The 15,312-nt window shown below is 35.1% G+C and overlaps 1 pseudogene; it reads right to left on the bottom strand.

The window, feature by feature from the left end:
- Positions 1 to 10,024: 10,024 nt before the first annotated feature.
- LOC131065327 (putative UDP-rhamnose:rhamnosyltransferase 1) lies at positions 10,025 to 11,552 on the bottom strand (annotated as a pseudogene).
- Positions 11,553 to 15,312: the final 3,760 nt, after the last annotated feature.

Below are 15,312 nucleotides of genomic sequence, written 5' to 3'. Positions count from 1 at the left end.
CGATTAAAACTGTTCACGACAATCAATTGGTTTACAATCCTTCATTTAAGGAGAAAGAGAAACACTCGCGTTTCTCATGTTTCTCATGAGCTTTTCAATAATTTTTGACTGACTGTTATTCAATTGAAATGTTTTTTTTTTTTTGTATTTTTTAGGTTGAATAATAGATAGGTTATATAATAACAACATCTTAGATTAATAAATGTTAATAAATTACATATCAACAATTCTTTTGTTATCTATTGCAATCAGTATTCTCTTATGTTCTGAAGCATTCAGTTTTTAATCAATCATTTAAGGAAAAAGGGAAACTCTAGTTTTTTTGAGTATTCTAATAATCTTTGACCAACAACTATTCGATTGAAAGGTTTTTATGTACTTGAAATTGAATGGTAGATAGCTTACATGATAATAACATTATAATAATAATTAATGTGTCTTGTTTGAATACAACACAAAAAATCATGTTTTTTAACATATGTATAAAAATTAAAACTTTTCAATTTTTTTTGACTTTTCCAATCCTTCATTTAAGAAGAAAGAGAAACCCTCGTGTTTCTCATGTTTGATTGACTGCTATTCAATTGAAATATTTTTTAGTATCTCTTAGACTGAATGCTAGATAAGTTATCTAATAACATCTTAGATTAATAAATATTAATAAATATATCAGCAATGTCTTTGTTTTCTGTTGTGATAACTATTCTATTATCTTGTGAAGCATTCGGTTTTCAACCAATAATTTAAGAAGAAACTCTAGTATTTTTCATGAGTATTTTAATAATCTTTGACCAACAGCTATTAGATTGAAAGGTTTTGTTGTACTTGAAACTAAATGGTGGATAGCTTACATGATAATAACATCTTAGATTAGCATATTACTAGTATAAATCTCTTCAATAAAGTAACATAAAATGTATCAAGAGAAAAATATTCTTTCCATATATTTTATATAATTTTATTAGAGATATATATGCTAGATAATCAATATGGTTTAATGTATATTCTAACATCTTCACTTATAAATTTAATTTGTGATATTCTAAATTTATTGTCCATCATTACCCATATGGTTTGTTGTTATTGATATTTGTTTGATTTGTTAGTTCATTTAGACCACTATTTGTTATTTGGTTATACCCGTAACTGCTATTTTAGAGCACATGGTTGCTTGTATTCTTCCTATATATTTGCACACTCCACGGGAGAATGCATTGGAGAATAATACTATTGAGTAATTCTCTGATATGGTATCAGAGCTCGCATTTTTTAGATCCTTCAACATTTGGAGCATTCCCAACTATTTATTTTTTCTTTGTATCAGTTTTTGCTTAGCGAGAGAATATTGGCATTGATGGTAGAGAGAAGGATGCACTTCTAATTTACTGTGCATAGAGTTTTAGATATGATTGATATATTTAGACGGCATAGTTTAGAGGAACTGGTGGTTTCTTGTTTCATCATCATTGCGAGTAGTAAAAAGAACCCGAGACCCACGACTGTTGTGCCCTCCATGCCAACCCGGCTAGCCAATATGCACACCTGGATCCTGATCGGTCATTTCTTTGGAGCTTGAGAGAGCCACTGTATATTGCGATTCAAATCCTTCTAGCGAGTCCAGTTTGTGGTGGCTTCTTCATTGATAAGTGGCATCATTGGATCATTTGAAAGATGCATTGTATAGTTCTCACTCCCTTGTAATTAGGGTTCTGCCAAAAACAATGTGGGAGGAATCGAGCCCTGGCCACTGTGGCTAGCCCAAGCTACCAAACCGATTATTGGCATGACTCGCTGGCGAAGGAACAAGCATTTGGTCCTAATTCATTCTTAGATATTTTCCATTGGCAGCACACACACATGGTTAATTGATTTGGCCATCTCAGACTTGAAAACTGTTGGAAGTGAAGTCCAACGGACTCCTTCCATTTTACTGCCAAAACCTTTGGCTCTTCATCTTCTGTTTGTAAAGCTCTTTAAGAGTTGTTTGGATATCATTTGGTGAAGAGTATTATGAAGCTACTTGCAGTTGTGTATGTAAAAACCAAAATTGGTTATCAATAAATTGATTCCCCTACTTTAAGTGTGGACGTAGGCAATCTGTCGAACCATGATAAATTTGTGTGTCTCATTTGTCTCTGTTTGTGAATTCATTATTCAGTTTTTCTGCTCTTCTAATTTGTTTCTAAATCCTAACAATTGGTATCAGAGCGAGGTTAGATGGTTGTTAAGATTTCTGTGGTTGAAATTCTGGAATCATGGAAGAAGCGAAGATAGAGAAGTTCTCCGGTTAGAACTTCAGGTTATGGAAGGTGCAGATGGAGTCTTTGTTGATAAAGTAAGACCTTTCACTTGCACTTGAAGGGAAATCAAAGAAGCCAACTACAATGGCTGATAAAGAATGGGAAAAATTAGATAAGAAGGCAAGAGTGACAATTTTTCTCTCGCTGTCCAACAATGTTCTCTTCAATGTCACGGGTGAAGAAACAATGAAAGACGTATGGGATAAACTCACAGCCATGTATGAAATGGCACCGGCTGCCAATAAAGTGTTTATCATGAAGCAGTTGTACAAGCTAAAGATGAAGGAAGATTGTGCAATGGCAAATCACATCAATGAATTTAATACATTGATTAGTCAAGAAACTTAGGTGGAGATGACACAAGATGATGACTGCAAGGATATTCTTTTATTATGCTCTTTACCAAGTAGTTGGGATGGCATTGTAACAACAGTTAGCACATTGATATCTGGTAAAAATAAGTTAGTTTTTAATGACGTAGTAGCTACTCTTCTCAGCGAGGATTTGAAAAGAAAGAATGAATAACCTTCATCAGGTGAATCCTTAACGGTGGTAAGCACCAAAAATAGAGGTAGGAGCCATAATAGAGGCATAAATAATTATCATCGACGTTCGAAATCAGCAAGGAGATTGAAGTCTAGAAATAGAAATGGTGATTATTGGTTTTGTGGCAAATCTGGTCATGTAAAGAATGATTGTAGAAACTACAAAAGGGCACAAGAGAAGGTGCGGGACAACGAAGAAAATATAATCTATGATAAAGATGATAGTGTACTAATCCTTTCAACAACTGACACACTCTGGATTCATGGGTGCTTGATTCTGGTGCCTCCCATCATGCTACCTCATGTCTTGAAGTATTCATCAACTACAAAGAAGGTCATTTTGGAAATGTTTTCTTAGGAGATAACAAAGCTTGTAAAATTACAGGCAAGGGTGATGTGTTGCTACCATTAGAAGGTGGTAAAACATGGCTGCTCAAAGATGTTCAACATGTCCCACAATTGAAGCGAAATTTGATATCCGTTGGGAAGCTCTTTGATCAAGGTCTTAATGTGACTTTTCTTCTAGATACTTGGAAGGTAACTCATGGTACCATGCTGATTAAAAATGGCAATAAATTGGGTAGTCTCTATATATTTAAGACTCATGGTGAAGTGGGAGCTGCAATGGTGATTGAGGACAACAAAGTATATTTTTGGCATCAAACGCTTGGGAATATTAGTAAGAAAGGGCTCCATGTTATGCACACAAGAAATCAGCTTCTGGGTCTCAAACTTGTCGACTTAGCCTTTTGTGAACATTATCTTTATGGCAAACAAAAGCAAGTCAGTTTTTTGAAAGGTGGGCATGATACAAAGACAACATCATTGGAGCTTGCATACTCAGATGTTTTTGGGCCTATCGAGGTAACCTCCATTGGAGGAGATAACTATTTTGTCACCTTTCTTGATGATTATACAAGGAAAGTATGGATTTATATGCTCTCTACAAAATCTGAAGTTTTTTCAAAATTTAAAATTTTCAAGGCTATAGTTGAAAATCAGATTGGGCATAAGATTAAGTGTCTACAAACAGATAATGGTGGATAATTTTGTTCACATGAATTTAATGATTTTTGTGTTGATAATGGGATTAGAAGAATTAAGGTTGTTCCTTTCACCCCTCAAGAAAACAGTGCAGTCGAGAGGATGAATAGGACAATCCTTGAAAAGGCACGATGTATGTTATCACATGCAGGTCTAGGCAAGAGATTTTGGGCAGAGGCTTGTAACACAACAATATACCTGATCAACCTAAGTCCCTCATCTAAATTAGACTTTGGTGTTCCAGAAGAGGAATGGCAAGGGAAGAGGATTTCATACTCGCATCTTTACTTGCTTGGATGTGAAGCCTTCTCATATATACCCAAGGAGAAAAAAGCCAAATTAGATCCCAAGTCCTAGAAGTGTATTTTCATTGGGTATGGCGAAGAGCAGTTTCGTTTCAGGTTGTGGGATCCGGTTCATAGGAAAATTATTTGTAGCAGGGATGTAATTTTTCATGAGACTTCCTTCCCTGCGCTACAAGGTTCAAATAAACCAGATAAAGAATATGTTCCTCTGTCTCTGTTTCAAAATTATTCTACATCTATGGGTGTTCTGCCTCATATCTCTCATCCAGTGGTAGCCCTTATGCCATCTACCATGGTTTAATACAATTATCAGACTGAGAATGATGAAGAAGAAAGCATTTATCATGACTGCTCATAGCCATTTGAGATAGCACACTATGGAACATAGGGACTGGATAACATCTCATGGCCTTCCTCAGAACCATCATAGGCTTGCAAGAAGACTGTTGAAAGTGTCTTCAACCCAGTTGATCCACGGCCTGCATCTCAGTCAACACTGCTTGGACTGAAGCACATTGGGCGACATAGTAAACAATCTTCATGGTGGCCTGCAACATAGTCACCACTGCTGGCAGTGCAGTCTTCATGCCACACATCGCCAACTTCACACCCTGCACGCAATGCTCACAGTAGGGGCATCCTTCGCGGCCTCACTGCTAAAGCATCCTCCTCTGCGGGCCCACATCAAGGGCGTCATCCTCCCATGTAGACTGTGGAGGATGCTTCCACAACCCCTTACTCCTGCGACATGTTTCCAGATAGCATGGACAAGAATCCACATGTGTCATGTGATTTAATCCACCCTGCCTTATGCAAAATTCTAAGGTTGAACACCCTACAGAAGGTAAAATTCACCGTGGGCATCAACCATTAAATGTATGCAACAATGATTTGCATAAACAGAGAACAAATGAATTGCATGATTCGACTACTCCAACAAAGAGTCAATTGAGAAAATCTACCAGGCACAGGCAACCTCCAATTAAGTTCTCTGACTATGATTTATTATTTTGTGAATAAGTTGAGCCCACTTTGTTAATCTCTGATCAAACAAAGCCTGCAACATATAAAGAAGCTTGTAAAATTATAGATTGCGATAACTGGAATGTTGCAATGCACGAAGAAATGGACGCACTATTGCAAAATCAGGCATGGGATTTGGTGCCACTTCCACTTGACAGAAAGGCATTAGGAAATAAGTGGGTGTATAAATTGAAAGATGAAGCTGGCGGTCGCAAAATATTTCGAGAAAGACTATTTGTCAAGGGATACGCTAAGTAGCAAGACCTTGATTTTAAAGAAATTTTATCGCCAGTAGTCAAAATGATTACCATCCGAGCAGTATTGGGATTGGTTGCAGCCTGGGATCTTGAGCTTGAACAGCTGGATGTGAAGACAACATTTCTCCATGGCGACCTTAATGAGGAATTGTTTATGCATCAGCCTGAAGGATTTATTAAAAAGGGTCAGGAACATCTCTATTGTAGATTGAAATGGAGTTTGTATGGGCTTAAGGAAGCCCCATGCTAGTGGTATCTTAAATTTGACAAATTTATGATTGATCGCAAGTTTACTCGCTATGAGTCTGATCTTTGTATCTATTTTAAAAGGCTTACCAATACATTTCTCCATGGCGACCTTAATGAGGAATTGTTTATGCATCAGCCTGAAGGATTTATTAAAAAGGGTTAGGAACATCTCTATTGTAGATTGAAATGGAGTTTGTATGGGCTTAAGCAAGCCCCACGCCAGTGGTATCTTAAATTTGACAAATTTATGATTGATCGCAAGTTTACTCGCTATGAGTCTAGTCTTTGTATCTAATTTTTAGGCTTACCAATGACGAATTTGTCATACTTATCCTTTATGTGGATGATATACTAGTGGTTGGCACAAGAATGAAGATTGTTAGTGAGCTTAAAGCTCACTTAGCTAATGAGTTTTCCATGAAAGATTTAGGGGTACCAAAGAAAATTCTTGGGATGAATATTTTTCAAGATAGGGAAAAGAGAGAACTTAAACTATCTCAGCAAGGTTACATTAAAAAAGTATTGGACAGATTTGGTATGGTGGATGCTAAGTCTGTATGCATCCCCTTAGCCTCTCATTTTCAGTTGTCTTCTCAATTGTGTCCAAAAACATAAGAAGATAAGGAGTTTATGGACAAAATTCCATACAAATCTGCGGTTGGAAGTCTTATGTACACTATGGTGTCTACTCGTCTGGATATTGCTCATGTTGTGGGAGTGGTGAGCATATTTATGGCTAATTCGGGAAAACCACATTGGGAGGCGGTCAAGTATATTTTGCGGTATCTCAAGTGTACTTCAGACCTTTGCTTATGTTTTGGGAAGGGCAATACACACTTGCAAGGGTTTACTGATTCTGATTTTGCTGGAGATTTAGACAAAAGAAAGTCTACTTCAGGTTATGCTTTCACATTTGCTGGGGCAACAATTAGTTGGGCTTCTAAATTGCAGCATACAGTTGCTCAATCAACTGTCAAGGTTGAATACATAGCTCTTTCTAAGGGAGCAAAGGAGATGGTAGGGTTGCAACTCTTGTTCAGCGAGTTGGGTTTGAAGCAATCAAATTTTGCCTTGTTTTGTGATAATAGCAATGCCATCTTTATGACTAGGCATGAGACATCTCAGCCTTGGTCAAAACATGTTGATGTTCGCAGTCATTATGTTCGTCACATGGTCAAAGAAGGCAAGTTTCATGTAGATAAAATTCACACCGAAAAGAATCTAGCTAGTGTGCTCACTAAAGTTGTTAAGTGGGAGAAATTTGATTTTTGTCAAGCTTCTCTCGGTCTTTCAAATATCTGATAGTAGGAATGAGTGGGGGAATCTACTTGTTGCAGCAGTTCATTGGCCTTCAAGTGGGAGATTGTTGGAAGTGAAGTCCAATGGACTCCTTCCATTTTACCGCCAAAACCTTTGGCTCTTCATCTTCTATTTGTAAAGCTCTTTAAGAGATGTTTGGATATCATTTTGTGAAGAGTATTCTAAAGCTTCTTGAAGCTATGTATGTACAAACCAAAATTGGTTATCAATAAATTGATTCCCTTGCTTTAAGTGTGGACATAGTCAATCTGCTAATCCACAATAAATTTGTGTGTCTCATTTGTCTTTGTTAGTGAATTCATTATTCAATTTTTTTGCTCTTCTAATTCGTTTCTAAATCCTAACAAAAACAAGGGTATAGAGTCAGTGCTCAAAATTTAATTTGAGTTTGAAGAAGTTTGGGATGTGGTCAGTGGTGCCACAACGCGTCATAAGATAGATGTTGATGAGTAGAAGAAACTTGATCAAGCTGATAGAAAGGCTAAATTGATCATTCTGTTCAGTGTTTTTGATGATGTCAAGCCCTTTATCCGTGATTCATCCACATCCAAATACGCATGGGACAAGCTCCAGACGGTGTATGAGGTGAAGAATTGAAATTAGATCTTAAAATTGCAAAGTTAGCTACACAATTTGAAGATGAAGAATGGCAAACAATTAGAATCCTTTCTCAAAGGGATTGCAGAGTTGAGAGCTTCCTTACAAGCATTAGGAGAAAAGACTGATGATGTAGTTTTGGTGCCAATTGTTCTATCAACACTACCGTCTAGATACAAGGTCTTTGTAACAACTTTGAATGTCATTGAGATGACGCCCATATTTGAGAAGCAAGTAAATCTTCTCCAGAAAGAAGAGTCTATTAGCCAAGAATAAGATTAGGATGATCATGCTATGACTATACGTCGTAATGACAAGAAGCCTATGAAGAAATAACTAAAAATGAATATACTATAGATTATTCGATTCATACTACTAGTATGGATTTCCCAAGACATGACACTACATACATATGTAAAGGATCAATAGATCAAACCTCATTTAATCAACATGTAATTAGTTCCAAATAATTTTTGTAACATACATTGATTACTAAAATCAGTATAGGTTGATGTACCTTCTTTGACATAATTCTAGGACTATAAGGCCTATTTGAGGTGTTGAATAACCTATAGTCTTAAAATGTAATTGATAAGACTTGATTTAAAATAAAAAGTAATCAAGAAAATGTGGAGAAAGTGACTGGACAAAGGCATTAGAGCACATCAACTAATGTCATATCTTGGATATAAACGCCAAATAGGTAGAAATGGTGTGTTTATCTAGGGCATATATACTAGAGAGAAATCGATTCAATTTTACTGGCTTTGTTAGGAAATTTTTATATTATACCAACTATTGATTCAAATGACATTGACATCCTGAATAATTTTCTCACAAATAAAATAAATTTAAAGAAAACTTGAAAAAATAAAAAATGTTAATGGGTAGTCTACTTTAGTCAACCCCCTTGTGTTTATTATAATTAGATCCACATGTGTACACCATATGATGAAAATACTCTATAATAATACTATGTAAAATATATATTAAAATATAATGATAGATACAAATAATTTATGCCTTAGGAGGTAAAAGAAGACAACATTTAGCTACTAATCAAGAAGAGACACAAAATATTAGCATTGTGTTATATTTTATTGGAATCCTAAACTTGTAATATATTATATTTGACTAATGACCCTTAATGTTCATTATTTTGAAGTGATATAAGATAAGAAATTGTTTTGAACTACTAGTTAATATTGAGATTACTTTTTAGAGAAGTGGACATAGATAACGATGAATCCTATAATGCCTTTGAAACTAATGAAATTTCTAAGACAACTTCCAATATAGTTGAAGAATTTAGTCCTCCTCCAAAGCCCAAGAGTCTTCAAGAAATTTATTAAAATAATCAATGAATTAATTATGTTGTTATCAACACCATAATTCAAATCAAGAAAATTGAAAAGATATGAATTATTTTATATTCTACTATCATCTAAAGCCTCAACTTCATTTTAGATCTAAGTTATGCAAATAGCAATTAGTATATCTACTTTTCTAACTTGAAAACTGAATTCTCGAATGGATTTTCAAGGCTCTATTAGTAGAATTTGTATTTGTAAAAATTGGAACTAGTTGTAAAAGTAGGGTTTTGGAATAAAGCACAAGTATCCACGAAAGAATAATAAAAGGTCAATATTTCTTATGATTTTAACAAAAAAGTTGATTTGATGCATTTTGACATCTTTTTTGGCACCTCCATGCAAAAGTAATTCTTGCTACATATCCCCAAATTTAATACATGTTTCGTCCTAAAAATTACAACAAAAACACTAAGAAACAACTTAATATTCAAGTTCCCCTTTGTTCCACTACATAAAATTTGTCCCATTATAAATTCCAAATAGATTTATCAGTAAGTGAAAAACCAAACAAAATCTAGGAGAGGTCCGATATACCCATGAGTAGCATACCCTCCATGCAAAGAGCACGATTCATAGGAACGACAAAAACACTAAGAAACAACTTAATGTTCCAGTTCCCTTTTGTTCCATTACACAAAATTTATCCCAGTATAAATTGCAAATAGATTTGTCAGTAAGTGAAAACCAAACAAAATCTAACAATTAATTAAGAAAAATCTAAATTCTACTTATTTTTCATTAAAAAAAATAAAATTGAAACCTTCCTATGTCAATATTTTTTTATACATGACAAATCAAATAAGTAATTTTGTTGACTTCGAAATTATTGAATGATATGAAAGTTACTTGATAAAACAATATTGTAAAAATCAACAAGCATTTACATTTACACAATTTTAAATATAAAATGACAATGACATTATTGAAAGTTGATTTTCAATATAATACATTATAACTTTATCAAAACCATAACCAACATAAAAGAAAGTAACGAATTATTTAATAAAAACTTTAATAAACTAATGAAAAATTGCAAGTCACTAAGGTGACTTTATTAGACTGAACCTTAATAGTCCAACAAACAGTTAAACCATTTGAAAGCACTAAAAGGAATACAATAACACAAACACCTAGAAATATAAATATGGATATAGATATAAACGTAGACATATTTATCAGACAGTTTGTTTGTTGGCAATCGTTACTGGTCAGCACCCTACTAATTTCCTCAACGTTGGATTTAATCCGCTTGCCTTCTTCCTCCACCATCACAGCTCTGACAGCTTTAGCTACGTCCTCCTTAGTGAAAGAACCATCCTCCCCGTTTCTTCTAACCTCCACTCCTAACTTCAAATCCTCAGCAATTAGTCTTGCAGTTATGCCCTGCTCGTACTGGATTGGAAGAGCAACAAAAGGCAGTCCAAACCTCAGGCCTTCAGTCACAGAATTCCACCCACAATGTGAAAGAAAAGCGCCAGTGGAAGGATGGTTCAAGATATGCAACTGAGGCGCCCACTCTGTAACAACGAGTCCTCTGCCATGGGTGCGATCCTCTAAGCCTTGGTGTAACTCAGCTGCTGCATTGCCAAGAAGAACACATAGGAACGGAATTTTACATTCCTCCAGACCCAACAGGAGAGCACCGAGCTCTTGGACGGTGAAAACGCATTCACTGCCGAAGGACGCAAACACCACAGAACGAGCAGGCTGCTTGTCCAGCCAGGCCAAGCAACGGTCTGCATCAGGCCGCAGCGGCAGTCTGGGCATGGAAATCCCACGGGGAACATTAACCGCCCGGTGATTCTTTGAAAATAGTCCACAAATTTCCCATCCAACTCTCGGCAAGTATTGCAAGCCGTTGCCCAGCTTTCCTCCACAGACAGGGAAAGGCGGTCCATGAAGGTGAGGTCATCACAAATGTTATGCCGCTTGTTTTGATACAACGGGAGATCCTTCCGGGTTTCAAAGAGTTGGCGGCGGACGGCCAATGAGGGAAATCCAAGTGGCGGTACAGTCAGATCCTCGGCCGTCGGGATTTCGGGCAGTCTCTGCCTTACCTGCCCTATTGTGAAACTCATGGCAGCCATGTTAACCACCATGAGATTTATAGTGGGAATGCCCTTTTTTTTGGCAACCCGAGGAATCCGGTACAACAAAGGATCATGTATGACAAAATTTGGGGAAAGCAGTTTCAGGAGCGCACCTAAGGGCTCCTCGCAAAGATCTATCGCTTGGATGAGCAGCGGCACTAAGTCTGTTCTTCCTATCTCTGATAAACCTGCGGTGGACTCGACGCCTGAGGGCAGGCCATCCACAGATGGTAATGGGATCTCCACCAGCTCAATTCCAGGCACTATCTGTTTTTTTATCCGTGCAATGTTAAGCGGAGTGGAGAGGAGGGAAATTCTGAGGCCATGAGAGAGGAGGCCCTTGGCTAGGTCTAGGTAGGGTGTTATATGGCCATGTGCAAGCCAAGGGAACATCACCACATGAAGCTGGCGATGATCTGCCATTGTTTACAATTAAGGCTATTTGCTGTAATCAATCGGTTCCCAATCCCTCATTTAAAGAGAAAGAGGAACTCTCGTGTTTCAGATGAATTATTTATTTTTGACTGACTGCTCTTGAATTGAAAGGTACTCTAATGTTTCTCGTGATTTATTTTGGACTGACTGCTCTTGAATTGAAAGGTTTTGTTGCATCTCTTATACTGAATGGTAGATAGCTTATCTAATAACAACATGTTAGATTAAGAAATATTAATAAATATATTAGGTATGTCTCTGTTTTCTATTGTGATTAACTCTAATAAATATTTTCTGTTGTGATAAGTATTATGCTATGTTGTAAAATATTTGGTTTCCAATTGATCATTTAAGGAGTATTTTAATAATCTTTGACTGACAATTATTCAATTGAAAGGTTTTGTTCTACTTGAAAGTGAATGACAGACAACTTATCTAATAGTAATATCTTACAAACTTTGTTTTTTACTTGAAATTGAATGGTAGATAACTTATTTAATAATAACATCTAAGATGAACAATTTACTAGCATATATCTGTTTGATAAAGTTACATAAAATATATGCAGAGAAAAATATTGTCTCCACATATTTTATATATTTATTAAAGATATATATGATAGATAGTACATATAGTCAAATGTATGTTCTAACATCTATACTCATAATTTTTAATTAATTAGGATAAAAATTTAATCCCACCAAATCTACATATATGCATGACTAAAAAATTTAATCTTTCAAAATAACATCATCTCACCATTAAGAATTTTAAATTTTATTAATGATATTTTAAAGATATTAATTAATTTTTATTTATTTTAAAATAATTACTGATGTGTCTTGTCTATGTACAACAAAATAACTCATTTTCTTTTTTACCTATTTATAAAAATTAATCCTAGAAAATCCACATTAACTAGTACCTTATATGTATAAGTATTTAATTCTCAATTGTTCATTTAAGGAGAAAGGGAAAGTATTATGCTTTCTATGAGCATTTTATTTATCTTTGATTGACAAAAACTAGACTAAAATGTTTAAATGTTGTAATTGTTACTATTTAGACATAATCATAGATACCTTACCTAATAAGGACATCCTGGATTAAAACTATTGTTCTTTCTATGTGCATTTTATTTATCTTTGATTGACAAAAACTAGATTGAAGTGTTTTGTTGTAATTGTTACTATTTAGACATAATGGTAGATGGGTTACCTAATAAGAACATCTCACATTAAGTAATAACTACTATATATATCTTTAATAAAATTGTATAAAATATCTGAAGAGGTATCGTTCTCTAGATATATTTTAAATAACTTTGTTAAAGATATATATGTTGGATAATATATATAAACAATTGTGTATTCTTGTAACACCACTAAATACTAGATAACCTTGCCATTATAAAATCAGAAGTCAACGTTTAATAACTTAATACTAGAAATCCTTGACCTTGGAGGAATATGGATTATTGTCAATAAAGGTAATACATTTTTTATTTCCCTCCATGCAAGGAGCATTGGATTTTTGGTGAGAGGGTAAAGTGTTCTACATAGGGGTAGGGTTGAGTGGAGGAGCAACAATGAAGAAAAAAAAGAAAAGAAAGGAAAACTAATAGAAAATAAGGAAAACTAATCAATTGTTTGTGCCTTAGATGATTTAAGAGCAGGAAATGGTAATCATGGATAGTGGAGAACCTACCTTTCAAAGTATTATTTGATGAATTGATAGCTCACAACATGCCATGGTGCCAACAAATCTTGTCGATTGAACTCATTTTGATGTCATGTACTCCATATAGGCATGATTCTTACTTTAAAGAAGAACCTTCTCCCCCTCACATCTTAGGCCTATAACTTTCTCAATTAGCTCCTGAGAGACTTCTATTCTAACATCCCTACTTGCACCTTTCCATCCTTCAAACTATTCATAAATTGTGATAAAAGTTCATAGTCTTTCCCTTCACCACTTTAGAGAACAAGAGTGAGCCTTTCCCTCTCAAAATTCTCCCACACCTTAACATTTTTCTTTAAGGAAATAAAGGGTCTTGGGGTCAAGTCTTAGGTGTTGGCCACCCCTCTCAAAATTCTCCCACAACTCAACATTTATCTTTAAGGAAATAAAAATAAAGGGTCTTGGAATCAATCCTTAGGTGTTGGCCACCTAATTATCTCTTTTATTGGTGTTAATATGTTGAAAAATATTATATTTGGATTAGTTTTTAGTTAATTTTAGATAGGTTTGGTTTAATTTAGATTAATAATATTTTACAGTTATGACACTATTGGTTATTGGTTATTCACGTAAAATCAAAGGCTTTAAAATGCCAACTAGATTATAATGTTGATCATCTAGATTCAATTTCATTTTCTATTTTGTTTTTTCTTTTGCGCTCTCGTATTGTCTCTGCTTTTTTAAATAGAACGTAGATTAAAGATGAATAAAGTAGCAAACTCTTTGTACGCCTGTGTAGAGTAAAGTAAACTATTTAGACATTTAAATTGTTGTTGAGGCTTCATATTCTGAAACATTTCACAGTCATGCAGACAACGGGGAAGTGAACGATAGGATAGTCGCCATCGATTGGAGATGTTGCAAAACTGAAAACGCACCAAGACTAAAGCCACTCTAGTGCCACGTTGGAGTGGGGAAGATTTAGATACGCCATTTGAACAGTTTGAATAACTGATTAGAAGTTGTTAAGGAGACAACATGGGCAGGATTAGTTTGGGACTGTTTTTGGTCTACGATGAGGTAGAAGAAGCCGTAGTGTGTATTGTGCGTTGAAATCTTTTTGGAGGCGGTTAATTTGGAGTCTCGTGGCTCGATACGACAGAAGAATGGCGTGACTTTGTCTAGATAGTTGGTCAAATAAATTTTCAGATAAGTATAACGATTTTAGTTTTGGAGAAATTGAGATGGAAAGATAAAAAATAAGTATAATGAAGTAGATGATATATTTCAGCTCAAGTCCAGTCCAAATGCCGTAGTGATTCCCATGTTAGTGATCGTTGCAGGAGATAAAGAAACGTGTGAGTTTGTTCTGAATATATTTGAGAGAAGTTATGCACTGAAACTCTAACCAGTGACAATCCATTTCTTCTTTGTAGTTTGTATGTGTTGATGTGATGTGACAACGGAAAGGCCAGAAAAGAGCGGTATAGCGTACAAGTCAAGTATGTGTAAAAGGTAACCTATCTATTTCTGTTCGACAGCTCTAGTATTCACTTCAAATGATTCCTACACATTATTTAGGACAAGGGCATGCATTGGGTGCAATTATATTTCTTTCTCTTATAAGAAGTTTTGTTTTGATTTTGGAGTAATAAGGAATATAAGGGTGTATTTATTTTTTTCTTTTTAAAGGTATATGGGTTTGTCATTGGTTGAAGTCCACATTTTTATCTTTGGACATATGCCAAACATTGCTTGCTCTTTTGGAGTCATCTATTCTACATGTGAGAGAACCTTTCAATGTTCCAATGGAGTTTCAAATAGTTTTGGATTGAATGGATCTTCATTTATTCTTGATTGGACATTTGAAGCTATCTTTTCTACACTTGAAAAGGTCTCCAAAGACTCATAGGAGCTTTCAAATTAATTAAGTGTAACAGAATAATCAAAGGTTGGAGGCAATGAGTCAAGAAGTTTTTTATCATCCCAAGCTAGCTTTTTGCAAAGGGGTGATTCATTGCATGAGGAGCACCCTATTTGTGTCCTTGAAGAAAAGAGGGGGCTTTGCATAATTTTTGTCCCTTCAAGGAACAA

This window comes from Cryptomeria japonica, chromosome 11 (assembly GCF_030272615.1).
Source record: "Cryptomeria japonica chromosome 11, Sugi_1.0, whole genome shotgun sequence".
NCBI classification, from domain to species: Eukaryota; Viridiplantae; Streptophyta; class Pinopsida; order Cupressales; family Cupressaceae; genus Cryptomeria; species Cryptomeria japonica.
The sequence above is the reverse complement of the archived record's forward strand: the minus strand, read 5'-3'. Positions and strand labels throughout refer to the sequence as shown.